This window comes from Vicugna pacos, unplaced genomic scaffold (assembly GCF_048564905.1).
Source record: "Vicugna pacos unplaced genomic scaffold, VicPac4 scaffold_195, whole genome shotgun sequence".
Taxonomy (NCBI): domain Eukaryota; kingdom Metazoa; phylum Chordata; class Mammalia; order Artiodactyla; family Camelidae; genus Vicugna; species Vicugna pacos.
The window spans coordinates 145,559-171,859 of record NW_027328874.1 but is presented as its reverse complement, the minus strand read 5'-3'; the positions used below and the strand labels follow the sequence as shown (position 1 = coordinate 171,859).

At 45.0% G+C, this 26,301-nt stretch overlaps 4 long non-coding RNA genes across 9 annotated transcripts; all 4 read right to left on the bottom strand.

Moving 5' to 3' along the window:
* Positions 1 to 2,934: 2,934 nt before the first annotated feature.
* Positions 2,935 to 4,894, bottom strand: LOC140695296 (uncharacterized). Of its 2 annotated transcripts, XR_012070995.1 has the most exons (4): positions 4,737 to 4,894; positions 3,570 to 3,682; positions 3,271 to 3,361; positions 2,935 to 3,140 (listed from the first exon to the last, which is right to left on the bottom strand). It is a non-coding gene; the product is annotated as an uncharacterized lncRNA (long non-coding RNA). The 2 variants fall into 2 exon arrangements; XR_012070994.1 differs by lacking the exon at positions 4,737 to 4,894 and having other exon boundaries at positions 3,570 to 3,778.
* A 3,338-nt stretch (positions 4,895 to 8,232) lies between these two features.
* On the bottom strand, positions 8,233 to 13,539 carry LOC140695291 (uncharacterized). The gene is made up of 5 exons (XR_012070983.1): positions 13,310 to 13,539; positions 10,034 to 10,106; positions 8,867 to 8,937; positions 8,568 to 8,658; positions 8,233 to 8,437 (listed from the first exon to the last, which is right to left on the bottom strand). It is a non-coding gene; the product is annotated as an uncharacterized lncRNA (long non-coding RNA).
* LOC140695295 (uncharacterized) lies at positions 13,532 to 15,488 on the bottom strand. Of its 3 annotated transcripts, XR_012070993.1 has the most exons (4): positions 15,331 to 15,488; positions 14,164 to 14,276; positions 13,865 to 13,955; positions 13,532 to 13,734 (listed from the first exon to the last, which is right to left on the bottom strand). It is a non-coding gene; the product is annotated as an uncharacterized lncRNA (long non-coding RNA). The 3 variants fall into 3 exon arrangements; XR_012070991.1 differs by lacking the exon at positions 15,331 to 15,488 and having other exon boundaries at positions 14,164 to 14,372; XR_012070992.1 differs by lacking the exon at positions 15,331 to 15,488 and having other exon boundaries at positions 13,565 to 13,782; positions 14,164 to 14,372.
* An 8,634-nt stretch (positions 15,489 to 24,122) lies between these two features.
* Positions 24,123 to 26,042, bottom strand: LOC140695293 (uncharacterized). 3 transcript variants are annotated; one of them, XR_012070987.1, is made up of 4 exons: positions 25,925 to 26,042; positions 24,758 to 24,870; positions 24,459 to 24,549; positions 24,123 to 24,328 (listed from the first exon to the last, which is right to left on the bottom strand). It is a non-coding gene; the product is annotated as an uncharacterized lncRNA (long non-coding RNA). The 3 variants fall into 3 exon arrangements; XR_012070986.1 differs by lacking the exon at positions 25,925 to 26,042 and having other exon boundaries at positions 24,758 to 24,966; XR_012070988.1 differs by lacking the exon at positions 25,925 to 26,042 and having other exon boundaries at positions 24,159 to 24,376; positions 24,758 to 24,966.
* Between the last annotated feature and the right edge of the window lie 259 nt (positions 26,043 to 26,301).

The window sequence follows — 26,301 nt, the reverse complement described above, 5'->3', positions numbered from 1 at the left end:
AGCACGTGTGGGGCTGAATCAGAGATATCGTGCATCTGGTCTGAGGGATCCAGGGGGCCTTGAATTTGAAATCAGAATGAAAAGCCTTAGGATATGCTACATTCATAACCTGGGCTGGGATTATGGTTTGGTTTGAGTCACAGGATGCGCAACAACTCTGTGGTTGCCTTCGTGCACCCGTGCCACAAGGATGAGAGGACAAGGGAGAGTGGTCCAAGTCCACAGCGTGAGAAGAGGAAGCATTCCCTTCAGCACTATCTCCCAAAAGCGGATGCTACATTTTGGATGGCACCGGCACGGTACGGCACCTAGGACAACAAGGAAGGTCTGCGGGATCATTCCAGCAGGCCCTGATATGTGACATCCATAGATATGCTTCCACAGGTGTTTCTGTAGACAGAGAAGCTCTGGAAAGAACTCATTTCATTGGGACATTCCCGTGGCAATAAAAAGCAGAAGAGCACTCTCAGTTTGCTGTTTTGGAAACACTCCAAAATGACATAGAGAAGAATGCAGAGCTGAGAACTTTTAGAAGCTTCATTTCCACAAGAGGAAGTGTCCTGTGCACTTTCAGAAGTGTGAGATAAGTATAATCAAAATGAAGTTATGCTAATCGAAGTAGAATGGGTTGTTCATCACAACTAATGCAACACCAGCAATTGGAGATATACCAAACAACACACACAGGTACAGGTTATGGCATCAATGCCTAGGAGAAATTGTCCTCACAGAAATCCCATGGAATTGCGTAGAGACAAGAGTCTAAATTTTTCAATTAACAAAGCCCTAGAAGTCTACATTAGATACCTGATATTACCTGACCAGTAGAGATGAAGAAGAACAGTAAAAGAAACAGGAAGTACCATTTTCAGTTCCAAAGATATTGAAGGCGCAAAAGATAAGCTTTCAAACAACTAGTCTGCAAAACGCTATCCAGAACAAGTGTTGAAAATGAAGGTCAGGAAAACACTGAAGAACACCAGTGTCTCAGAATCACAAAAGGCAGAATACCAGAAAAGGGGAAGAGAAAGTCTCAACACGAGCCAAAAATATCAGGAAACTCAATGGTTGTGATAATATCAGGGCTAAAATTCAGTCCTTAGCAGACTAGATAATGCAGAGGGACGCGTGAATGACTGTGAAGACAGGGGAAGAGAAAAACCTCGGTCAGAAGCAGACATAGGAAAGCAAGTGCAAACAAATGAAAACATTGCAGTTGAACCCTGGGTTAAGACAGGGCATGAAAGAATAGAAATCATGAGTCCCAGATGGAAAAGCAAGAGATAAAGAAACAAAAAGTGTCTGAAAATTTATCTGTAGAAAAATCAGACTGAAACTTGCTGAAAGCCAAGAAAGAATCATCTATGCGAATTCAGGAATTACACAGCATCCGAAGGAGGTGGAATCCCAATAGACCTACCAGCAGCTGTATGATTCAAATCAACAAAGTTCACGAATATCCGAGTGATTTAAAATGCACCTGGAGGAAACAACATAGTCACAAGGAAACCTCCAGAGGGGTTTCAGCTGATATCTCGGCAGCAATATTGCAGGACAGGGAGGAGTGCCAGGACACAGACCATATCCTGAATGGCCAAATGCTGCCACCTAGGGTAGCCTATGCCACATGAACACCATTTCAAATAACGGCAGAGCTAGAGAATTCTACAGACCGGCAAATCTTAAAAGAATTCAGCAGTTCAAAAGTTTTTCTAAAAGAAAGGTTGAGAAAACTCCCCTGAATAGAAAAGCAGCAAGATGGAATGGAAAGAAGAAACCATTATTGGAAATGCAAGAAGAGCATGTGTGGCAGAGAAGAAAGAAGAAGAACTTAAGGAGGACATCAAAACCCTAAAGATGGGAGAGGGAAGCAGGAAATCATAGGTGATTGGAAGCACTCTCTTAAGTGAATCAGCTTATTTGACTCTGTTTGAAGCGAAAGGAGAGATGCATGGCCTGACGTGTTTGCAAAACAAGCGAGAAGAAGACCAACAAAGAATCAAACCAACAAACAAGCACCAAAATGGTATGGTTGGCTGACATATACAAAGGGAACCATGATTATTCAAAAGAAAATACTCAAGGTGAGGTCAAGGGTCATTCAGAACGCATCGACCCAGTATCGTGGCTTGCATGTACTCAGCACACTTGTATTCGGAAATCAGAAGCGTGCATTCATATTCGTAAATTTTGATTCATAAGAGCATATCGTGACCTAACACTAATGCCGATTTGGAATCAAATGGATTCCTAGTCCGTGATGTAGACTTGTATGTCTTCCAACAGGATGAAGGAATGCCATATTCTAGGCTACGTAGAGAAGAAATGTAAGAAGCCTATAACAAAGGCAAGTAGCTCTGCCAAAGTGTACTAAGTGCAAAAGAGACCGACAGCAAAGTGCACATTGGGGTTGGTTTCATTTCTTGGAATTTCAGCCCCCATGAATCCAATGGATCCATGTCCTGAGAGTGTGGGTGTTTCAGCAGAAATCAGGCGACGCATATGTATTCCGGGTGTACGGATATTATAGGAACATAAGTCTCCTTTAGTGGGTCCCCGTGTACTGTGAACTGTTAGAAAGTTTAAAGACGTGTGAAACCATCAACTGAAAAGGGACACACTTCCCTCCATTGGTACGGTGCATAGAGCTCTGAACAAAAGGAAAGAGGGAAGAAGAAAGGCCCATGGGACGCTAGTGGGTAGAATCACATTTACCTTAGGAACCTCTCGTCGGATGCAGCCCCTCCCCCAACACTGACAAGATGCAGCAGCCATTGGGGATGGCAGTTAACGGTTGGATTCCAGGTGGAATGTTGGTGTGTACCGCGAGGCTTGTTGTGGCTGTTGGATCCTAGGTAACCGGGCAGAGTTCTGTGGGTGGATCAGTGTGATGGAGGGGCTGCCGCCCTCTGTGGAGCTTGGCTTAGGTCTTTGGTCCGGGAAGCTGTGTAAGTTCGAGATACTGCTGCTGCCCAAAGACCTGAGGTCACAGGTCAGTTTCCAGAACCTGAAAGGGCAGACAGTGGAAGATCTGCCTGTCATCAGCTTACTGGTCAGGCTCCGAGGTACTTTCAGACTTGCCCAGTCCTGGTGAAGTCGACTTTAGGGGAGACACGAAGAGAAGCTGGCCGGTAAGCTGGCTGCACGGATTGAGGAGAGATGCGAACACATGGATGAGAGATGTTCTGCTACAATGGAGAATACTGGCGTGGAGACAGCTGTAGAGGATACCAGGCTCAAAAGACATTCATGAGACATATTGAAACTCACTGATACAGGCAGAAACATACGGAGTGCCAACGTGGACTTGAGGAAGTTCCTCAATTCTCTTCTCCAATAACGGGTCCAAGGTCCCTGACGTCTGAAGGAGAAGAAATGGCAGAGATGATCAAAACGCTCCTGTTCTTGGAAGAGGTCGTGAGAATCCACACGTCCCAAGGGGCATTCCCAAGCCATTCAGACCAAAATTCAACAAGCCCAGGTAAGCCTTTTCCCAGGTTTGGGCCTAGCTAGTGAGCACTTGCCCTTGCCTCCCCTCCACTCAGGCATCCATTTTGAAGGATCAGTACCTGAGCTGCAATGAAGCCATTACGAGAAGAGCAAGCCCCTCCTAGAATCAGAGTTCCTCCAGCTTCACTCTCTGTGAACAACAGTGAACACCTTCAAGGTCAAATAGTCTCGGCTGAAATAGATAAAATTGAATACTTAGCTCACACCTAGAAACGATGTCCTTCCGCTAGATTCAGCAAATGTTGTGTTTATGTCTTCCCTGGGGTGAAGGGAGTGTGGTAAGTGAGGGGAATCTTTGACTGAACATGAATCTGTATTAGGCTTCAGTTTTTCAAGACAGTGAAGGTAAATAGTACAAGTCAGAAAGTGAACTGAACTGTAAAAGTCGTCAATGACATTAAAGACACAGCTTATGTGGATCGTCTATCACTTGAGTCAAGCCCCCGGGGGCACTATATCATGGGGGTGCAGACTTGGATGCGTTAAATGGCTTTAAACTACAGGATCAGATGATTAAGCGTTCTCAACACTGATAGAAAAACACCTGGTTCTCAATAGACTAGCATAACTGCAGCAGGATTCTCCTAGCTAGAATGCCTCTAGGTGCTTTTGGATTCAAACCTAAATGTATATATTTGGTTTGTTTCCTCTTGTATTTTCCTAGAGAGGGATGTTACCCCTTGAAATGCCAACATTGGCCAGTAGGTGTCATTGGGATACAGGGCACCACATGCACAAGTGTATCCAAGGTTGGGGGTTATTCCATGTTTCCAAAAGTTATTTCATGGTTCCTGTTGGTTTCGGAGGCTTCAACCTTAAAGAGCTGACATGACCCCTTGAACAGTTTGGACTGCTAGTTTGCATTCTATCTGTCTAGCTTTTCCGTAGAGCTGACACAATGTTACCAAAATTGACAAGTCTGGCTTCTAGGTCGATTTAGTGTGTTTCAAAAAATAACTCCATTTTCGTATAACTCCCAAAACATGTAAATGAGTTCTGTTAAACTTCTTAAAGACTGCAAATGGGATATCAACACAATGTCAAAATAGTTGTCTTCGGACAATCCCTCCCACCACGGCTGTATAGAAACTAAGAGCTAAGCAAATATCACATTTCTGTGAAATGTATCTGGATAGTGTTGATTCATCGATGCCCAGTTGGCAGAGAAGAAGTGCAACCTGCACTCACTCGCTCCCATGTACAGAGCAATGGAAACATCCACTCACCCAGCCCTTAGCATAGGACACTGGCCGAAGAGAGGTCTGTTACTCCCAAAGACAGGATGAGGCCTCAGGACACCTGGAAGCAGGAGAATGCAAAGCAGGGAATGGAAACCAGTGCAGGTTCGGACCCCTGGTGATGGAGCAACAAGGGTGAAACTCTGTTTAACTTGGACGCACACTCTCAAGCGGACAGGAGACATGGGTTTGAAGGTGATGTGCTGAGATTTACAAGAGTGCACAGCAGATGCTTGGCTGAGAGAACTCAAAGAAACCAGCGCAAAATATCCCCACAGTTAATTCTGAGACCAAGATCCCAGCTGCCAAATTTGAGGTAGCAGAGGCAATGGTCAGTGAGGCATAGAGCTACGGATGATGGCACACGCTGAGTCTCAGGGATCTGGAGTGCGTTGTGGGATGTGGTGGGTCGAATCAAGAGAGCAAACCGAACTGTGTACCAATAATAAATCAACCACACTGGTCGCGCGGTTGCGATTACCGATATGTCCCATGGCCACACCCAGTACATCTGCAGGACCAGGGACCAATAGGGCATTTTGCCAATAGAGCACGTGTGGGGCTGAATCAGAGATATCGTGCATCTGGTCTGAGGGATCCAGGGGGCCTTGAATTTGAAATCAGAATGAAAAGCCTTAGGATATGCTACATTCATAACCTGGGCTGGGATTATGGTTTGGTTTGAGTCACAGGATGCGCAACAACTCTGTGGTTGCCTTCGTGCACCCGTGCCACAAGGATGAGAGGACAAGGGAGAGTGGTCCAAGTCCACAGCGTGAGAAGAGGAAGCATTCCCTTCAGCACTATCTCCCAAAAGCGGATGCTACATTTTGGATGGCACCGGCACGGTACGGCACCTAGGACAACAAGGAAGGTCTGCGGGATCATTCCAGCAGGCCCTGATATGTGACATCCATAGATATGCTTCCACAGGTGTTTCTGTAGACAGAGAAGCTCTGGAAAGAACTCATTTCATTGGGACATTCCCGTGGCAATAAAAAGCAGAAGAGCACTCTCAGTTTGCTGTTTTGGAAACACTCCAAAATGACATAGAGAAGAATGCAGAGCTGAGAACTTTTAGAAGCTTCATTTCCACAAGAGGAAGTGTCCTGTGCACTTTCAGAAGTGTGAGATAAGTATAATCAAAATGAAGTTATGCTAATCGAAGTAGAATGGGTTGTTCATCACAACTAATGCAACACCAGCAATTGGAGATATACCAAACAACACACACAGGTACAGGTTATGGCATCAATGCCTAGGAGAAATTGTCCTCACAGAAATCCCATGGAATTGCGTAGAGACAAGAGTCTAAATTTTTCAATTAACAAAGCCCTAGAAGTCTACATTAGATACCTGATATTACCTGACCAGTAGAGATGAAGAAGAACAGTAAAAGAAACAGGAAGTACCATTTTCAGTTCCAAAGATATTGAAGGCGCAAAAGATAAGCTTTCAAACAACTAGTCTGCAAAACGCTATCCAGAACAAGTGTTGAAAATGAAGGTCAGGAAAACACTGAAGAACACCAGTGTCTCAGAATCACAAAAGGCAGAATACCAGAAAAGGGGAAGAGAAAGTCTCAACACGAGCCAAAAATATCAGGAAACTCAATGGTTGTGATAATATCAGGGCTAAAATTCAGTCCTTAGCAGACTAGATAATGCAGAGGGACGCGTGAATGACTGTGAAGACAGGGGAAGAGAAAAACCTCGGTCAGAAGCAGACATAGGAAAGCAAGTGCAAACAAATGAAAACATTGCAGTTGAACCCTGGGTTAAGACAGGGCATGAAAGAATAGAAATCATGAGTCCCAGATGGAAAAGCAAGAGATAAAGTAACAAAAAGTGTCTGAAAATTTATCTGTAGAAAAATCAGACTGAAACTTGCTGAAAGCCAAGAAAGAATCATCTATGCGAATTCAGGAATTACACAGCATCCGAAGGAGGTGGAATCCCAATAGACCTACCAGCAGCTGTATGATTCAAATCAACAAAGTTCACGAATATCCGAGTGATTTAAAATGCACCTGGAGGAAACAACATAGTCACAAGGAAACCTCCAGAGGGGTTTCAGCTGATATCTCGGCAGCAATATTGCAGGACAGGGAGGAGTGCCAGGACACAGACCATATCCTGAATGGCCAAATGCTGCCACCTAGGGTAGCCTATGCCACATGAACACCATTTCAAATAACGGCAGAGCTAGAGAATTCTACAGACCGGCAAATCTTAAAAGAATTCAGCAGTTCAAAAGTTTTTCTAAAAGAAAGGTTGAGAAAACTCCCCTGAATAGAAAAGCAGCAAGATGGAATGGAAAGAAGAAACCATTATTGGAAATGCAAGAAGAGCATGTGTGGCAGAGAAGAAAGAAGAAGAACTTAAGGAGGACATCAAAACCCTAAAGATGGGAGAGGGAAGCAGGAAATCATAGGTGATTGGAAGCACTCTCTTAAGTGAATCAGCTTATTTGACTCTGTTTGAAGCGAAAGGAGAGATGCATGGCCTGACGTGTTTGCAAAACAAGCGAGAAGAAGACCAACAAAGAATCAAACCAACAAACAAGCACCAAAATGGTATGGTTGGCTGACATATACAAAGGGAACCATGATTATTCAAAAGAAAATACTCAAGGTGAGGTCAAGGGTCATTCAGAACGCATCGACCCAGTATCGTGGCTTGCATGTACTCAGCACACTTGTATTCGGAAATCAGAAGCGTGCATTCATATTCGTAAATTTTGATTCATAAGAGCATATCGTGACCTAACACTAATGCCGATTTGGAATCAAATGGATTCCTAGTCCGTGATGTAGACTTGTATGTCTTCCAACAGGATGAAGGAATGCCATATTCTAGGCTACGTAGAGAAGAAATGTAAGAAGCCTATAACAAAGGCAAGTAGCTCTGCCAAAGTGTACTAAGTGCAAAAGAGACCGACAGCAAAGTGCACATTGGGGTTGGTTTCATTTCTTGGAATTTCAGCCCCCATGAATCCAATGGATCCATGTCCTGAGAGTGTGGGTGTTTCAGCAGAAATCAGGCGACGCATATGTATTCCGGGTGTACGGATATTACAGGAACATAAGTCTCCTTTAGTGGGTCCCTGTGTACTGTGAACTGTTAGAAAGTTTAAAGACGTGTGAAACCATCAACTGAAAAGGGACACACTTCCCTCCATTGGTACGGTGCATAGAGCTCTGAACAAAAGGAAAGAGGGAAGAAGAAAGGCCCATGGGACGCTAGTGGGTAGAATCACATTTACCTTAGGAACCTCTCGTCGGATGCAGCCCCTCCCCCAACACTGACAAGATGCAGCAGCCATTGGGGATGGCAGTTAGCGGTTGGATTCCAGGTGGAATGTTGGTGTGTACCGCGAGGCTTGTTGTGGCTGTTGGATCCTAGGTAACCGGGCAGAGTTCTGTGGGTGGATCAGTGTGATGGAGGGGCTGCCGCCCTCTGTGGAGCTTGGCTTAGGTCTTTGGTCCGGGAAGCTGTGTAAGTTCGAGATACTGCTGCTGCCCAAAGACCTGAGGTCACAGGTCAGTTTCCAGAACCTGAAAGGGCAGACAGTGGAAGATCTGCCTGTCATCAGCTTACTGGTCAGGCTCCGAGGTACTTTCAGACTTGCCCAGTCCTGGTGAAGTCGACTTTAGGGGAGACACGAAGAGAAGCTGGCCGGTAAGCTGGCTGCACGGATTGAGGAGAGATGCGAACACATGGATGAGAGATGTTCTGCTACAATGGAGAATACTGGCGTGGAGACAGCTGTAGAGGATACCAGGCTCAAAAGACATTCATGAGACATATTGAAACTCACTGATACAGGCAGAAACATACGGAGTGCCAACGTGGACTTGAGGAAGTTCCTCAATTCTCTTCTCCAATAACGGGTCCAAGGTCCCTGACGTCTGAAGGAGAAGAAATGGCAGAGATGATCAAAACGCTCCTGTTCTTGGAAGAGGTCGTGAGAATCCACACGTCCCAAGGGGCATTCCCAAGCCATTCAGACCAAAATTCAACAAGCCCAGGTAAGCCTTTTCCCAGGTTTGGGCCTAGCTAGTGAGCACTTGCCCTTGCCTCCCCTCCACTCAGGCATCCATTTTGAAGGATCAGTACCTGAGCTGCAATGAAGCCATTACGAGAAGAGCAAGCCCCTCCTAGAATCAGAGTTCCTCCAGCTTCACTCTCTGTGAACAACAGTGAACACCTTCAAGGTCAAATAGTCTCGGCTGAAATAGATAAAATTGAATACTTAGCTCACACCTAGAAACGATGTCCTTCCGCTAGATTCAGCAAATGTTGTGTTTATGTCTTCCCTGGGGTGAAGGGAGTGTGGTAAGTGAGGGGAATCTTTGACTGAACATGAATCTGTATTAGGCTTCAGTTTTTCAAGACAGTGAAGGTAAATAGTACAAGTCAGAAAGTGAACTGAACTGTAAAAGTCGCCAATGACATTAAAGACACAGCTTATGTGGATCGTCTATCACTTGAGTCAAGCCCCCGGGGGCACTATATCATGGGGGTGCAGACTTGGATGCGTTAAATGGCTTTAAACTACAGGATCAGATGATTAAGCGTTCTCAACACTGATAGAAAAACACCTGGTTCTCAATAGACTAGCATAACTGCAGCAGGATTCTCCTAGCTAGAATGCCTCTAGGTGCTTTTGGATTCAAACCTAAATGTATATATTTGGTTTGTTTCCTCTTGTATTTTCCTAGAGAGGGATGTTACCCCTTGAAATGCCAACATTGGCCAGTAGGTGTCATTGGGATACAGGGCACCACATGCAAAAGTGTATCCAAGGTTGGGGGTTATTCCATGTTTCCAAAAGTTATTTCATGGTTCCTGTTGGTTTCGGAGGCTTCAACCTTAAAGAGCTGACATGACCCCTTGAACAGTTTGGACTGCTAGTTTGCATTCTATCTGTCTAGCTTTTCCGTAGAGCTGACACAATGTTACCAAAATTGACAAGTCTGGCTTCTAGGTCGATTTAGTGTGTTTCAAAAAATAACTCCATTTTCGTATAACTCCCAAAACATGTAAATGAGTTCTGTTAAACTTCTTAAAGACTGCAAATGGGATATCAACACAATGTCAAAATAGTTGTCTTCGGACAATCCCTCCCACCACGGCTGTATAGAATCTAAGAGCTAAGCAAATATCACATTTCTGTGAAATGTATCTGGATAGTGTTGATTCATCGATGCCCAGTTGGCAGAGAAGAAGTGCAACCTGCACTCACTCGCTCCCATGTACAGAGCAATGGAAACATCCACTCACCCAGCCCTTAGCATAGGACACTGGCCCAAGAGAGGTCTGTTACTCCCAAAGACAGGATGAGGCCTCAGGACACCTGGAAGCAGGAGAATGCAAAGCAGGGAATGGAAACCAGTGCAGGTTCGGACCCCTGGTGATGGAGCAACAAGGGTGAAACTCTGTTTAACTTGGACGCACACTCTCAAGCGGACAGGAGACATGGGTTTGAAGGTGATGTGCTGAGATTTACAAGAGTGCACAGCAGATGCTTGGCTGAGAGAACTCAAAGAAACCAGCGCAAAATATCCCCACAGTTAATTCTGAGACCAAGATCCCAGCTGCCAAATTTGAGGTAGCAGAGGCAATGGTCAGTGAGGCATAGAGCTACGGATGATGGCACACGCTGAGTCTCAGGGATCTGGAGTGCGTTGTGGGATGTGGTGGGTCGAATCAAGAGAGCAAACCGAACTGTGTACCAATAATAAATCAACCACACTGGTCGCGCGGTTGCGATTACCGATATGTCCCATGGCCACACCCAGTACATCTGCAGGACCAGGGACCAATTGGGCATTTTGCCAATAGAGCACGTGTGGGGCTGAATCAGAGATATCGTGCATCTGGTCTGAGGGATCCAGGGGGCCTTGAATTTGAAATCAGAATGAAAAGCCTTAGGATATGCTACATTCATAACCTGGGCTGGGATTATGGTTTGGTTTGAGTCACAGGATGCGCAACAACTCTGTGGTTGCCTTCGTGCACCCGTGCCACAAGGATGAGAGGACAAGGGAGAGTGGTCCAAGTCCACAGCGTGAGAAGAGGAAGCATTCCCTTCAGCACTATCTCCCAAAAGCGGATGCTACATTTTGGATGGCACCGGCACGGTACGGCACCTAGGACAACAAGGAAGGTCTGCGGGATCATTCCAGCAGGCCCTGATATGTGACATCCATAGATATGCTTCCACAGGTGTTTCTGTAGACAGAGAAGCTCTGGAAAGAACTCATTTCATTGGGACATTCCCGTGGCAATAAAAAGCAGAAGAGCACTCTCAGTTTGCTGTTTTGGAAACACTCCAAAATGACATAGAGAAGAATGCAGAGCTGAGAACTTTTAGAAGCTTCATTTCCACAAGAGGAAGTGTCCTGTGCACTTTCAGAAGTGTGAGATAAGTATAATCAAAATGAAGTTATGCTAATCGAAGTAGAATGGGTTGTTCATCACAACTAATGCAACACCAGCAATTGGAGATATACCAAACAACACACACAGGTACAGGTTATGGCATCAATGCCTAGGAGAAATTGTCCTCACAGAAATCCCATGGAATTGCGTAGAGACAAGAGTCTAAATTTTTCAATTAACAAAGCCCTAGAAGTCTACATTAGATACCTGATATTACCTGACCAGTAGAGATGAAGAAGAACAGTAAAAGAAACAGGAAGTACCATTTTCAGTTCCAAAGATATTGAAGGCGCAAAAGATAAGCTTTCAAACAACTAGTCTGCAAAACGCTATCCAGAACAAGTGTTGAAAATGAAGGTCAGGAAAACACTGAAGAACACCAGTGTCTCAGAATCACAAAAGGCAGAATACCAGAAAAGGGGAAGAGAAAGTCTCAACACGAGCCAAAAATATCAGGAAACTCAATGGTTGTGATAATATCAGGGCTAAAATTCAGTCCTTAGCAGACTAGATAATGCAGAGGGACGCGTGAATGACTGTGAAGACAGGGGAAGAGAAAAACCTCGGTCAGAAGCAGACATAGGAAAGCAAGTGCAAACAAATGAAAACATTGCAGTTGAACCCTGGGTTAAGACAGGGCATGAAAGAATAGAAATCATGAGTCCCAGATGGAAAAGCAAGAGATAAAGTAACAAAAAGTGTCTGAAAATTTATCTGTAGAAAAATCAGACTGAAACTTGCTGAAAGCCAAGAAAGAATCATCTATGCGAATTCAGGAATTACACAGCATCCGAAGGAGGTGGAATCCCAATAGACCTACCAGCAGCTGTATGATTCAAATCAACAAAGTTCACGAATATCCGAGTGATTTAAAATGCACCTGGAGGAAACAACATAGTCACAAGGAAACCTCCAGAGGGGTTTCAGCTGATATCTCGGCAGCAATATTGCAGGACAGGGAGGAGTGCCAGGACACAGACCATATCCTGAATGGCCAAATGCTGCCACCTAGGGTAGCCTATGCCACATGAACACCATTTCAAATAACGGCAGAGCTAGAGAATTCTACAGACCGGCAAATCTTAAAAGAATTCAGCAGTTCAAAAGTTTTTCTAAAAGAAAGGTTGAGAAAACTCCCCTGAATAGAAAAGCAGCAAGATGGAATGGAAAGAAGAAACCATTATTGGAAATGCAAGAAGAGCATGTGTGGCAGAGAAGAAAGAAGAAGAACTTAAGGAGGACATCAAAACCCTAAAGATGGGAGAGGGAAGCAGGAAATCATAGGTGATTGGAAGCACTCTCTTAAGTGAATCAGCTTATTTGACTCTGTTTGAAGCGAAAGGAGAGATGCATGGCCTGACGTGTTTGCAAAACAAGCGAGAAGAAGACCAACAAAGAATCAAACCAACAAACAAGCACCAAAATGGTATGGTTGGCTGACATATACAAAGGGAACCATGATTATTCAAAAGAAAATACTCAAGGTGAGGTCAAGGGTCATTCAGAACGCATCGACCCAGTATCGTGGCTTGCATGTACTCAGCACACTTGTATTCGGAAATCAGAAGCGTGCATTCATATTCGTAAATTTTGATTCATAAGAGCATATCGTGACCTAACACTAATGCCGATTTGGAATCAAATGGATTCCTAGTCCGTGATGTAGACTTGTATGTCTTCCAACAGGATGAAGGAATGCCATATTCTAGGCTACGTAGAGAAGAAATGTAAGAAGCCTATAACAAAGGCAAGTAGCTCTGCCAAAGTGTACTAAGTGCAAAAGAGACCGACAGCAAAGTGCACATTGGGGTTGGTTTCATTTCTTGGAATTTCAGCCCCCATGAATCCAATGGATCCATGTCCTGAGAGTGTGGGTGTTTCAGCAGAAATCAGGCGACGCATATGTATTCCGGGTGTACGGATATTATAGGAACATAAGTCTCCTTTAGTGGGTCCCTGTGTACTGTGAACTGTTAGAAAGTTTAAAGACGTGTGAAACCATCAACTGAAAAGGGACACACTTCCCTCCATTGGTACGGTGCATAGAGCTCTGAACAAAAGGAAAGAGGGAAGAAGAAAGGCCCATGGGACGCTAGTGGGTAGAATCACATTTACCTTAGGAACCTCTCGTCGGATGCAGCCCCTCCCCCAACACTGACAAGATGCAGCAGCCATTGTGGATGGCAGTTAGCGGTTGGATTCCAGGTGGAATGTTGGTGTTTACCGCGAGGCTTGTTGTGGCTGTTGGATCCTAGGTAACCGGGCAGAGTTCTGTGGGTGGATCAGTGTGATGGAGGGGCTGCCGCCCTCTGTGGAGCTTGGCTTAGGTCTTTGGTCCGGGAAGCTGTGTAAGTTCGAGATACTGCTGCTGCCCAAAGACCTGAGGTCACAGGTCAGTTTCCAGAACCTGAAAGGGCAGACAGTGGAAGATCTGCCTGTCATCAGCTTACTGGTCAGGCTCCGAGGTACTTTCAGACTTGCCCAGTCCTGGTGAAGTCGACTTTAGGGGAGACACGAAGAGAAGCTGGCCGGTAAGCTGGCTGCACGGATTGAGGAGAGATGCGAACACATGGATGAGAGATGTTCTGCTACAATGGAGAATACTGGCGTGGAGACAGCTGTAGAGGATACCAGGCTCAAAAGACATTCATGAGACATATTGAAACTCACTGATACAGGCAGAAACATACGGAGTGCCAACGTGGACTTGAGGAAGTTCCTCAATTCTCTTCTCCAATAACGGGTCCAAGGTCCCTGACGTCTGAAGGAGAAGAAATGGCAGAGATGATCAAAACGCTCCTGTTCTTGGAAGAGGTCGTGAGAATCCACACGTCCCAAGGGGCATTCCCAAGCCATTCAGACCAAAATTCAACAAGCCCAGGTAAGCCTTTTCCCAGGTTTGGGCCTAGCTAGTGAGCACTTGCCCTTGCCTCCCCTCCACTCAGGCATCCATTTTGAAGGATCAGTACCTGAGCTGCAATGAAGCCATTACGAGAAGAGCAAGCCCCTCCTAGAATCAGAGTTCCTCCAGCTTCACTCTCTGTGAACAACAGTGAACACCTTCAAGGTCAAATAGTCTCGGCTGAAATAGATAAAATTGAATACTTAGCTCACACCTAGAAACGATGTCCTTCCGCTAGATTCAGCAAATGTTGTGTTTATGTCTTCCCTGGGGTGAAGGGAGTGTGGTAAATGAGGGGAATCTTTGACTGAACATGAATCTGTATTAGGTTTCAGTTTTTCAAGACAGTGAAGGTAAATAGTACAAGTCAGAAAGTGAACTGAACTGTAAAAGTCGCCAATGACATTAAAGACACAGCTTATGTGGATCGTCTTTCACTTGAGTCAAGCCCCCGGGGGCACTATATCATGGGGGTGCAGACTTGGTTGCGTTAAATGGCTTTAAACTACAGGATCGGATGATTAAGCGTTCTCAACACTGATAGAAAAACACCTGGTTCTCAATAGACTAGCATAACTGCAGCAGGATTCTCCTAGCTAGAATGCCTCTAGGTGCTTTTGGATTCAAACCTAAATGTATATATTTGGTTTGTTTCCTCTTGTATTTTCCTAGAGAGGGATGTTACCCCTTGAAATGCCAACATTGGCCAGTAGGTGTCATTGGGATACAGGGCACCACATGCACAAGTGTATCCAAGGTTGGGGGTTATTCCATGTTTCCAAAAGTTATTTCATGGTTCCTGTTGGTTTCGGAGGCTTCAACCTTAAAGAGCTGACATGACCCCTTGAACAGTTTGGACTGCTAGTTTGCATTCTATCTGTCTAGCTTTTCCGTAGAGCTGACACAATGTTACCAAAATTGACAAGTCTGGCTTCTAGGTCGATTTAGTGTGTTTCAAAAAATAACTCCATTTTCGTATAACTCCCAAAACATGTAAATGAGTTCTGTTAAACTTCTTAAAGACTGCAAATGGGATATCAACACAATGTCAAAATAGTTGTCTTCGGACAATCCCTCCCACCACGGCTGTATAGAAACTAAGAGCTAAGCAAATATCACATTTCTGTGAAATGTATCTGGATAGTGTTGATTCATCGATGCCCAGTTGGCAGAGAAGAAGTGCAACCTGCACTCACTCGCTCCCATGTACAGAGCAATGGAAACATCCACTCACCCAGCCCTTAGCATAGGACACTGGCCGAAGAGAGGTCTGTTACTCCCAAAGACAGGATGAGGCCTCAGGACACCTGGAAGCAGGAGAATGCAAAGCAGGGAATGGAAACCAGTGCAGGTTCGGACCCCTGGTGATGGAGCAACAAGGGTGAAACTCTGTTTAACTTGGACGCACACTCTCAAGCGGACAGGAGACATGGGTTTGAAGGTGATGTGCTGAGATTTACAAGAGTGCACAGCAGATGCTTGGCTGAGAGAACTCAAAGAAACCAGCGCAAAATATCCCCACAGTTAATTCTGAGACCAAGATCCCAGCTGCCAAATTTGAGGTAGCAGAGGCAATGGTCAGTGAGGCATAGAGCTACGGATGATGGCACACGCTGAGTCTCAGGGATCTGGAGTGCGTTGTGGGATGTGGTGGGTCGAATCAAGAGAGCAAACCGAACTGTGTACCAATAATAAATCAACCACACTGGTCGCGCGGTTGCGATTACCGATATGTCCCATGGCCACACCCAGTACATCTGCAGGACCAGGGACCAATTGGGCATTTTGCCAATAGAGCACGTGTGGGGCTGAATCAGAGATATCGTGCATCTGGTCTGAGGGATCCAGGGGGCCTTGAATTTGAAATCAGAATGAAAAGCCTTAGGATATGCTACATTCATAACCTGGGCTGGGATTATGGTTTGGTTTGAGTCACAGGATGCGCAACAACTCTGTGGTTGCCTTCGTGCACCCGTGCCACAAGGATGAGAGGACAAGGGAGAGTGGTCCAAGTCCACAGCGTGAGAAGAGGAAGCATTCCCTTCAGCACTATCTCCCAAAAGCGGATGCTACATTTTGGATGGCACCGGCACGGTACGGCACCTAGGACAACAAGGAAGGTCTGCGGGATCATTCCAGCAGGCCCTGATATGTGACATCCATAGATATGCTTCCACAGGTGTTTCTGTAGACAGAGAAGCTCTGGAAAGAACTCATTTCATTGGGACATTCCCGTGGCAATAAAAAGCAGAAGAGCACTCTCAGTTTGCTGTTTTGGAAACACTCCAAAATGACATAGAGAAGAATGCAGAGCTGAGAACTTTTAGAAGCTTCATTTCCACAAGAGGAAGTGTCCTGTGCACTTTCAGAAGTGTGAGATAAGTATAATCAAAATGAAGTTATGCTAATCGAAGTAGAATGGGTTGTTCATCACAACTAATGCAACACCAGCAATTGGAGATATACCAAACAACACACACAGGTACAGGTTATGGCATCAATGCCTAGGAGAAATTGTCCTCACAGAAATCCCATGGAATTGCGTAGAGACAAGAGTCTAAATTTTTCAATTAACAAAGCCCTAGAAGTCTACATTAGATACCTGATATTACCTGACCAGTAGAGATGAAGAAGAACAGTAAAAGAAACAGGAAGTACCATTTTCAGTTCCAAAGATATTGAAGGCGCAAAAGATAAGCTTTCAAACAACTAGTCTGCAAAACGCTATCCAGAACAAGTGTTGAAAATGAAGGTCAGGAAAACACTGAAGAACACCAGTGTCTCAGAATCACAAAAGGCAGAATACCAGAAAAGGGGAAGAGAAAGTCTCAACACGAGCCAAAAATATCAGGAAACTCAATGGTTGTGATAATATCAGGGCTAAAATTCAGTCCTTAGCAGACTAGATAATGCAGAGGGACGCGTGAATGACTGTGAAGACAGGGGAAGAGAAAAACCTCGGTCAGAAGCAGACATAGGAAAGCAAGTGCAAACAAATGAAAACATTGCAGTTGAACCCTGGGTTAAGACAGGGCATGAAAGAATAGAAATCATGAGTCCCAGATGGAAAAGCAAGAGATAAAGTAACAAAAAGTGTCTGAAAATTTATCTGTAGAAAAATCAGACTGAAACTTGCTGAAAGCCAAGAAAGAATCATCTATGCGAATTCAGGAATTACACAGCATCCGAAGGAGGTGGAATCCCAATAGACCTACCAGCAGCTGTATGATTCAAATCAACAAAGTTCACGAATATCCGAGTGATTTAAAATGCACCTGGAGGAAACAACATAGTCACAAGGAAACCTCCAGAGGGGTTTCAGCTGATATCTCGGCAGCAATATTGCAGGACAGGGAGGAGTGCCAGGACACAGACCATATCCTGAATGGCCAAATGCTGCCACCTAGGGTAGCCTATGCCACATGAACACCATTTCAAATAACGGCAGAGCTAGAGAATTCTACAGACCGGCAAATCTTAAAAGAATTCAGCAGTTCAAAAGTTTTTCTAAAAGAAAGGTTGAGAAAACTCCCCTGAATAGAAAAGCAGCAAGATGGAATGGAAAGAAGAAACCATTATTGGAAATGCAAGAAGAGCATGTGTGGCAGAGAAGAAAGAAGAAGAACTTAAGGAGGACATCAAAACCCTAAAGATGGGAGAGGGAAGCAGGAAATCATAGGTGATTGGAAGCACTCTCTTAAGTGAATCAGCTTATTTGACTCTGTTTGAAGCGAAAGGAGAGATGCATGGCCTGACGTGTTTGCAAAACAAGCGAGAAGAAGACCAACAAAGAATCAAACCAACAAACAAGCACCAAAATGGTATGGTTGGCTGACATATACAAAGGGAACCATGATTATTCAAAAGAAAATACTCAAGGTGAGGTCAAGGGTCATTCAGAACGCATCGACCCAGTATCGTGGCTTGCATGTACTCAGCACACTTGTATTCGGAAATCAGAAGCGTGCATTCATATTCGTAAATTTTGATTCATAAGAGCATATAGTGACCTAACACTAATGCCGATTTGGAATCAAATGGATTCCTAGTCCGTGATGTAGACTTGTATGTCTTCCAACAGGATGAAGGAATGCCATATTCTAGGCTACGTAGAGAAGAAATGTAAGAAGCCTATAACAAAGGCAAGTAGCTCTGCCAAAGTGTACTAAGTGCAAAAGAGACCGACAGCAAAGTGCACATTGGGGTTGGTTTCATTTCTTGGAATTTCAGCCCCCATGAATCCAATGGATCCATGTCCTGAGAGTGTGGGTGTTTCAGCAGAAATCAGGCGACGCATATGTATTCCGGGTGTACGGATATTATAGGAACATAAGTCTCCTTTAGTGGGTCCCTGTGTACTGTGAACTGTTAGAAAGTTTAAAGACGTGTGAAACCATCAACTGAAAAGGGACACACTTCCCTCCATTGGTACGGTGCATAGAGCTCTGAACAAAAGGAAAGAGGGAAGAAGAAAGGCCCATGGGACGCTAGTGGGTAGAATCACATTTACCTTAGGAACCTCTCGTCGGATGCAGCCCCTCCCCCAACACTGACAAGATGCAGCAGCTATTGGGGATGGCAGTTAACGGTTGGATTCCAGGTGGAATGTTGGTGTGTACCGCGAGGCTTGTTGTGGCTGTTGGATCCTAGGTAACCGGGCAGAGTTCTGTGGGTGGATCAGTGTGATGGAGGGGCTGCCGCCCTCTGTGGAGCTTGGCTTAGGTCTTTGGTCCGGGAAGCTGTGTAAGTTCGAGATACTGCTGCTGCCCAAAGACCTGAGGTCACAGGTCAGTTTCCAGAACCTGAAAGGGCAGACAGTGGAAGATCTGCCTGTCATCAGCTTACTGGTCAGGCTCCGAGGTACTTTCAGACTTGCCCAGTCCTGGTGAAGTCGACTTTAGGGGAGACACGAAGAGAAGCTGGCCGGTAAGCTGGCTGCACGGATTGAGGAGAGATGCGAACACATGGATGAGAGATGTTCTGCTACAATGGAGAATACTGGCGTGGAGACAGCTGTAGAGGATACCAGGCTCAAAAGACATTCATGAGACATATTGAAACTCACTGATACAGGCACAAACATACGGAGTGCCAACGTGGACTTGAGGAAGTTCCTCAATTCTCTTCTCCAATAACGGGTCCAAGGTCCCTGACGTCTGAAGGAGAAGAAATGGCAGAGATGATCAAAACGCTCCTGTTCTTGGAAGAGGTCGTGAGAATCCACACGTCCCAAGGGGCATTCCCAAGCCATTCAGACCAAAATTCAACAAGCCCAGGTAAGCCTTTTCCCAGGTTTGGGCCTAGCTAGTGAGCACTTGCCCTTGCCTCCCCTCCACTCAGGCATCCATTTTGAAGGATCAGTACCTGAGCTGCAATGAAGCCATTACGAGAAGAGCAAGCCCCTCCTAGAATCAGAGTTCCTCCAGCTTCACTCTCTGTGAACAACAGTGAACACCTTCAAGGTCAAATAGTCTCGGCTGAAATAGATAAAATTGAATACTTAGCTCACACCTAGAAACGATGTCCTTCCGCTAGATTCAGCAAATGTTGTGTTTATGTCTTCCCTGGGGTGAAGGGAGTGTGGTAAATGAGGGGAATCTTTGACTGAACATGAATCTGTATTAGGTTTCAGTTTTTCAAGACAGTGAAGGTAAATAGTACAAGTCAGAAAGTGAACTGAACTGTAAAAGTCGCCAATGACATTAAAGACACAGCTTATGTGGATCGTCTTTCACTTGAGTCAAGCCCCCGGGGGCACTATATCATGGGGGTGCAGACTTGGTTGCGTTAAATGGCTTTAAACTACAGGATCGGATGATTAAGCGTTCTCAACACTGATAGAAAAACACCTGGTTCTCAATAGACTAGCATAACTGCAGCAGGATTCTCCTAGCTAGAATGCCTCTAGGTGCTTTTGGATTCAAACCTAAATGTATATATTTGGTTTGTTTCCTCTTGTATTTTCCTAGAGAGGGATGTTACCCCTTGAAATGCCAACATTGGCCAGTAGGTGTCATTGGGATACAGGGCACCACATGCACAAGTGTATCCAAGGTTGGGGGTTATTCCATGTTTCCAAAAGTTATTTCATGGTTCCTGTTGGTTTCGGAGGCTTCAACCTTAAAGAGCTGACATGACCCCTTGAACAGTTTGGACTGCTAGTTTGCATTCTATCTGTCTAGCTTTTCCGTAGAGCTGACACAATGTTACCAAAATTGACAAGTCTGGCTTCTAGGTCGATTTAGTGTGTTTCAAAAAATAACTCCATTTTCGTATAACTCCCAAAACATGTAAATGAGTTCTGTTAAACTTCTTAAAGACTGCAAATGGGATATCAACACAATGTCAAAATAGTTGTCTTCGGACAATCCCTCCCACCACGGCTGTATAGAAACTAAGAGCTAAGCAAATATCACATTTCTGTGAAATGTATCTGGATAGTGTTGATTCATCGATGCCCAGTTGGCAGAGAAGAAGTGCAACCTGCACTCACTCGCTCCCATGTACAGAGCAATGGAAACATCCACTCACCCAGCCCTTAGCATAGGACACTGGCCGAAGAGAGGTCTGTTACTCCCAAAGACAGGATGAGGCCTCAGGACACCTGGAAGCAGGAGAATGCAAAGCAGGGAATGGAAACCAGTGCAGGTTCGGACCCCTGGTGATGGAGCAACAAGGGTGAAACTCTGTTTAACTTGGACGCACACTCTCAAGCGGACAGGAGACATGGGTTTGAAGGTGATGTGCTGAGATTTACAAGAGTGCACAGCAGATGCTTGGCTGAGAGAACTCAAAGAAACCAGCGCAAAATATCCCCACAGTTAATTCTGAGACCAAGATCCCAGCTGCCAAATTTGAGGTAGCAGAGGCAATGGTCAGTGAGGCATAGAGCTACGGATGATGGCACACGCTGAGTCTCAGGGATCTGGAGTGCGTTGTGGGATGTGGTGGGTCGAATCAAGAGAGCAAACCGAACTGTGTACCAATAATAAATCAACCACACTGGTCGCGCGGTTGCGATTACCGATATGTCCCATGGCCACACCCAGTACATCTGCAGGACCAGGGACCAATTGGGCATTTTGCCAATAGAGCACGTGTGGGGCTGAATCAGAGATATCGTGCATCTGGTCTGAGGGATCCAGGGGGCCTTGAATTTGAAATCAGAATGAAAAGCCTTAGGATATGCTACATTCATAACCTGGGCTGGGATTATGGTTTGGTTTGAGTCACAGGATGCGCAACAACTCTGTGGTTGCCTTCGTGCACCCGTGCCACAAGGATGAGAGGACAAGGGAGAGTGGTCCAAGTCCACAGCGTGAGAAGAGGAAGCATTCCCTTCAGCACTATCTCCCAAAAGCCGATGCTACATTTTGGATGGCACCGGCACGGTACGGCACCTAGGACAACAAGGAAGGTCTGCGGGATCATTCCAGCAGGCCCTGATATGTGACATCCATAGATATGCTTCCACAGGTGTTTCTGTAGACAGAGAAGCTCTGGAAAGAACTCATTTCATTGGGACATTCCCGTGGCAATAAAAAGCAGAAGAGCACTCTCAGTTTGCTGTTTTGGAAACACTCCAAAATGACATAGAGAAGAATGCAGAGCTGAGAACTTTTAGAAGCTTCATTTCCACAAGAGGAAGTGTCCTGTGCACTTTCAGAAGTGTGAGATAAGTATAATCAAAATGAAGTTATGCTAATCGAAGTAGAATGGGTTGTTCATCACAACTAATGCAACACCAGCAATTGGAGATATACCAAACAACACACACAGGTACAGGTTATGGCATCAATGCCTAGGAGAAATTGTCCTCACAGAAATCCCATGGAATTGCGTAGAGACAAGAGTCTAAATTTTTCAATTAACAAAGCCCTAGAAGTCTACATTAGATACCTGATATTACCTGACCAGTAGAGATGAAGAAGAACAGTAAAAGAAACAGGAAGTACCATTTTCAGTTCCAAAGATATTGAAGGCGCAAAAGATAAGCTTTCAAACAACTAGTCTGCAAAACGCTATCCAGAACAAGTGTTGAAAATGAAGGTCAGGAAAACACTGAAGAACACCAGTGTCTCAGAATCACAAAAGGCAGAATACCAGAAAAGGGGAAGAGAAAGTCTCAACACGAGCCAAAAATATCAGGAAACTCAATGGTTGTGATAATATCAGGGCTAAAATTCAGTCCTTAGCAGACTAGATAATGCAGAGGGACGCGTGAATGACTGTGAAGACAGGGGAAGAGAAAAACCTCGGTCAGAAGCAGACATAGGAAAGCAAGTGCAAACAAATGAAAACATTGCAGTTGAACCCTGGGTTAAGACAGGGCATGAAAGAATAGAAATCATGAGTCCCAGATGGAAAAGCAAGAGATAAAGTAACAAAAAGTGTCTGAAAATTTATCTGTAGAAAAATCAGACTGAAACTTGCTGAAAGCCAAGAAAGAATCATCTATGCGAATTCAGGAATTACACAGCATCCGAAGGAGGTGGAATCCCAATAGACCTACCAGCAGCTGTATGATTCAAATCAACAAAGTTCACGAATATCCGAGTGATTTAAAATGCACCTGGAGGAAACAACATAGTCACAAGGAAACCTCCAGAGGGGTTTCAGCTGATATCTCGGCAGCAATATTGCAGGACAGGGAGGAGTGCCAGGACACAGACCATATCCTGAATGGCCAAATGCTGCCACCTAGGGTAGCCTATGCCACATGAACACCATTTCAAATAACGGCAGAGCTAGAGAATTCTACAGACCGGCAAATCTTAAAAGAATTCAGCAGTTCAAAAGTTTTTCTAAAAGAAAGGTTGAGAAAACTCCCCTGAATAGAAAAGCAGCAAGATGGAATGGAAAGAAGAAACCATTATTGGAAATGCAAGAAGAGCATGTGTGGCAGAGAAGAAAGAAGAAGAACTTAAGGAGGACATCAAAACCCTAAAGATGGGAGAGGGAAGCAGGAAATCATAGGTGATTGGAAGCACTCTCTTAAGTGAATCAGCTTATTTGACTCTGTTTGAAGCGAAAGGAGAGATGCATGGCCTGACGTGTTTGCAAAACAAGCGAGAAGAAGACCAACAAAGAATCAAACCAACAAACAAGCACCAAAATGGTATGGTTGGCTGACATATACAAAGGGAACCATGATTATTCAAAAGAAAATACTCAAGGTGAGGTCAAGGGTCATTCAGAACGCATCGACCCAGTATCGTGGCTTGCATGTACTCAGCACACTTGTATTCGGAAATCAGAAGCGTGCATTCATATTCGTAAATTTTGATTCATAAGAGCATATCGTGACCTAACACTAATGCCGATTTGGAATCAAATGGATTCCTAGTCCGTGATGTAGACTTGTATGTCTTCCAACAGGATGAAGGAATGCCATATTCTAGGCTACGTAGAGAAGAAATGTAAGAAGCCTATAACAAAGGCAAGTAGCTCTGCCAAAGTGTACTAAGTGCAAAAGAGACCGACAGCAAAGTGCACATTGGGGTTGGTTTCATTTCTTGGAATTTCAGCCCCCATGAATCCAATGGATCCATGTCCTGAGAGTGTGGGTGTTTCAGCAGAAATCAGGCGACGCATATGTATTCCGGGTGTACGGATATTATAGGAACATAAGTCTCCTTTAGTGGGTCCCTGTGTACTGTGAACTGTTAGAAAGTTTAAAGACGTGTGAAACCATCAACTGAAAAGGGACACACTTCCCTCCATTGGTACGGTGCATAGAGCTCTGAACAAAAGGAAAGAGGGAAGAAGAAAGGCCCATGGGACGCTAGTGGGTAGAATCACATTTACCTTAGGAACCTCTCGTCGGATGCAGCCCCTCCCCCAACACTGACAAGATGCAGCAGCCATTGGGGATGGCAGTTAGCGGTTGGATTCCAGGTGGAATGTTGGTGTGTACCGCGAGGCTTGTTGTGGCTGTTGGATCCTAGGTAACCGGGCAGAGTTCTGTGGGTGGATCAGTGTGATGGAGGGGCTGCCGCCCTCTGTGGAGCTTGGCTTAGGTCTTTGGTCCGGGAAGCTGTGTAAGTTCGAGATACTGCTGCTGCCCAAAGACCTGAGGTCACAGGTCAGTTTCCAGAACCTGAAAGGGCAGACAGTGGAAGATCTGCCTGTCATCAGCTTACTGGTCAGGCTCCGAGGTACTTTCAGACTTGCCCAGTCCTGGTGAAGTCGACTTTAGGGGAGACACGAAGAGAAGCTGGCCGGTAAGCTGGCTGCACGGATTGAGGAGAGATGCGAACACATGGATGAGAGATGTTCTGCTACAATGGAGAATACTGGCGTGGAGACAGCTGTAGAGGATACCAGGCTCAAAAGACATTCATGAGACATATTGAAACTCACTGATACAGGCAGAAACATACGGAGTGCCAACGTGGACTTGAGGAAGTTCCTCAATTCTCTTCTCCAATAACGGGTCCAAGGTCCCTGACGTCTGAAGGAGAAGAAATGGCAGAGATGATCAAAACGCTCCTGTTCTTGGAAGAGGTCGTGAGAATCCACACGTCCCAAGGGGCATTCCCAAGCCATTCAGACCAAAATTCAACAAGCCCAGGTAAGCCTTTTCCCAGGTTTGGGCCTAGCTAGTGAGCACTTGCCCTTGCCTCCCCTCCACTCAGGCATCCATTTTGAAGGATCAGTACCTGAGCTGCAATGAAGCCATTACGAGAAGAGCAAGCCCCTCCTAGAATCAGAGTTCCTCCAGCTTCACTCTCTGTGAACAACAGTGAACACCTTCAAGGTCAAATAGTCTCGGCTGAAATAGATAAAATTGAATACTTAGCTCACACCTAGAAACGATGTCCTTCCGCTAGATTCAGCAAATGTTGTGTTTATGTCTTCCCTGGGGTGAAGGGAGTGTGGTAAATGAGGGGAATCTTTGACTGAACATGAATCTGTATTAGGTTTCAGTTTTTCAAGACAGTGAAGGTAAATAGTACAAGTCAGAAAGTGAACTGAACTGTAAAAGTCGCCAATGACATTAAAGACACAGCTTATGTGGATCGTCTTTCACTTGAGTCAAGCCCCCGGGGGCACTATATCATGGGGGTGCAGACTTGGTTGCGTTAAATGGCTTTAAACTACAGGATCGGATGATTAAGCGTTCTCAACACTGATAGAAAAACACCTGGTTCTCAATAGACTAGCATAACTGCAGCAGGATTCTCCTAGCTAGAATGCCTCTAGGTGCTTTTGGATTCAAACCTAAATGTATATATTTGGTTTGTTTCCTCTTGTATTTTCCTAGAGAGGGATGTTACCCCTTGAAATGCCAACATTGGCCAGTAGGTGTCATTGGGATACAGGGCACCACATGCACAAGTGTATCCAAGGTTGGGGGTTATTCCATGTTTCCAAAAGTTATTTCATGGTTCCTGTTGGTTTCGGAGGCTTCAACCTTAAAGAGCTGACATGACCCCTTGAACAGTTTGGACTGCTAGTTTGCATTCTATCTGTCTAGCTTTTCCGTAGAGCTGACACAATGTTACCAAAATTGACAAGTCTGGCTTCTAGGTCGATTTAGTGTGTTTCAAAAAATAACTCCATTTTCGTATAACTCCCAAAACATGTAAATGAGTTCTGTTAAACTTCTTAAAGACTGCAAATGGGATATCAACACAATGTCAAAATAGTTGTCTTCGGACAATCCCTCCCACCACGGCTGTATAGAAACTAAGAGCTAAGCAAATATCACATTTCTGTGAAATGTATCTGGATAGTGTTGATTCATCGATGCCCAGTTGGCAGAGAAGAAGTGCAACCTGCACTCACTCGCTCCCATGTACAGAGCAATGGAAACATCCACTCACCCAGCCCTTAGCATAGGACACTGGCCGAAGAGAGGTCTGTTACTCCCAAAGACAGGATGAGGCCTCAGGACACCTGGAAGCAGGAGAATGCAAAGCAGGGAATGGAAACCAGTGCAGGTTCGGACCCCTGGTGATGGAGCAACAAGGGTGAAACTCTGTTTAACTTGGACGCACACTCTCAAGCGGACAGGAGACATGGGTTTGAAGGTGATGTGCTGAGATTTACAAGAGTGCACAGCAGATGCTTGGCTGAGAGAACTCAAAGAAACCAGCGCAAAATATCCCCACAGTTAATTCTGAGACCAAGATCCCAGCTGCCAAATTTGAGGTAGCAGAGGCAATGGTCAGTGAGGCATAGAGCTACGGATGATGGCACA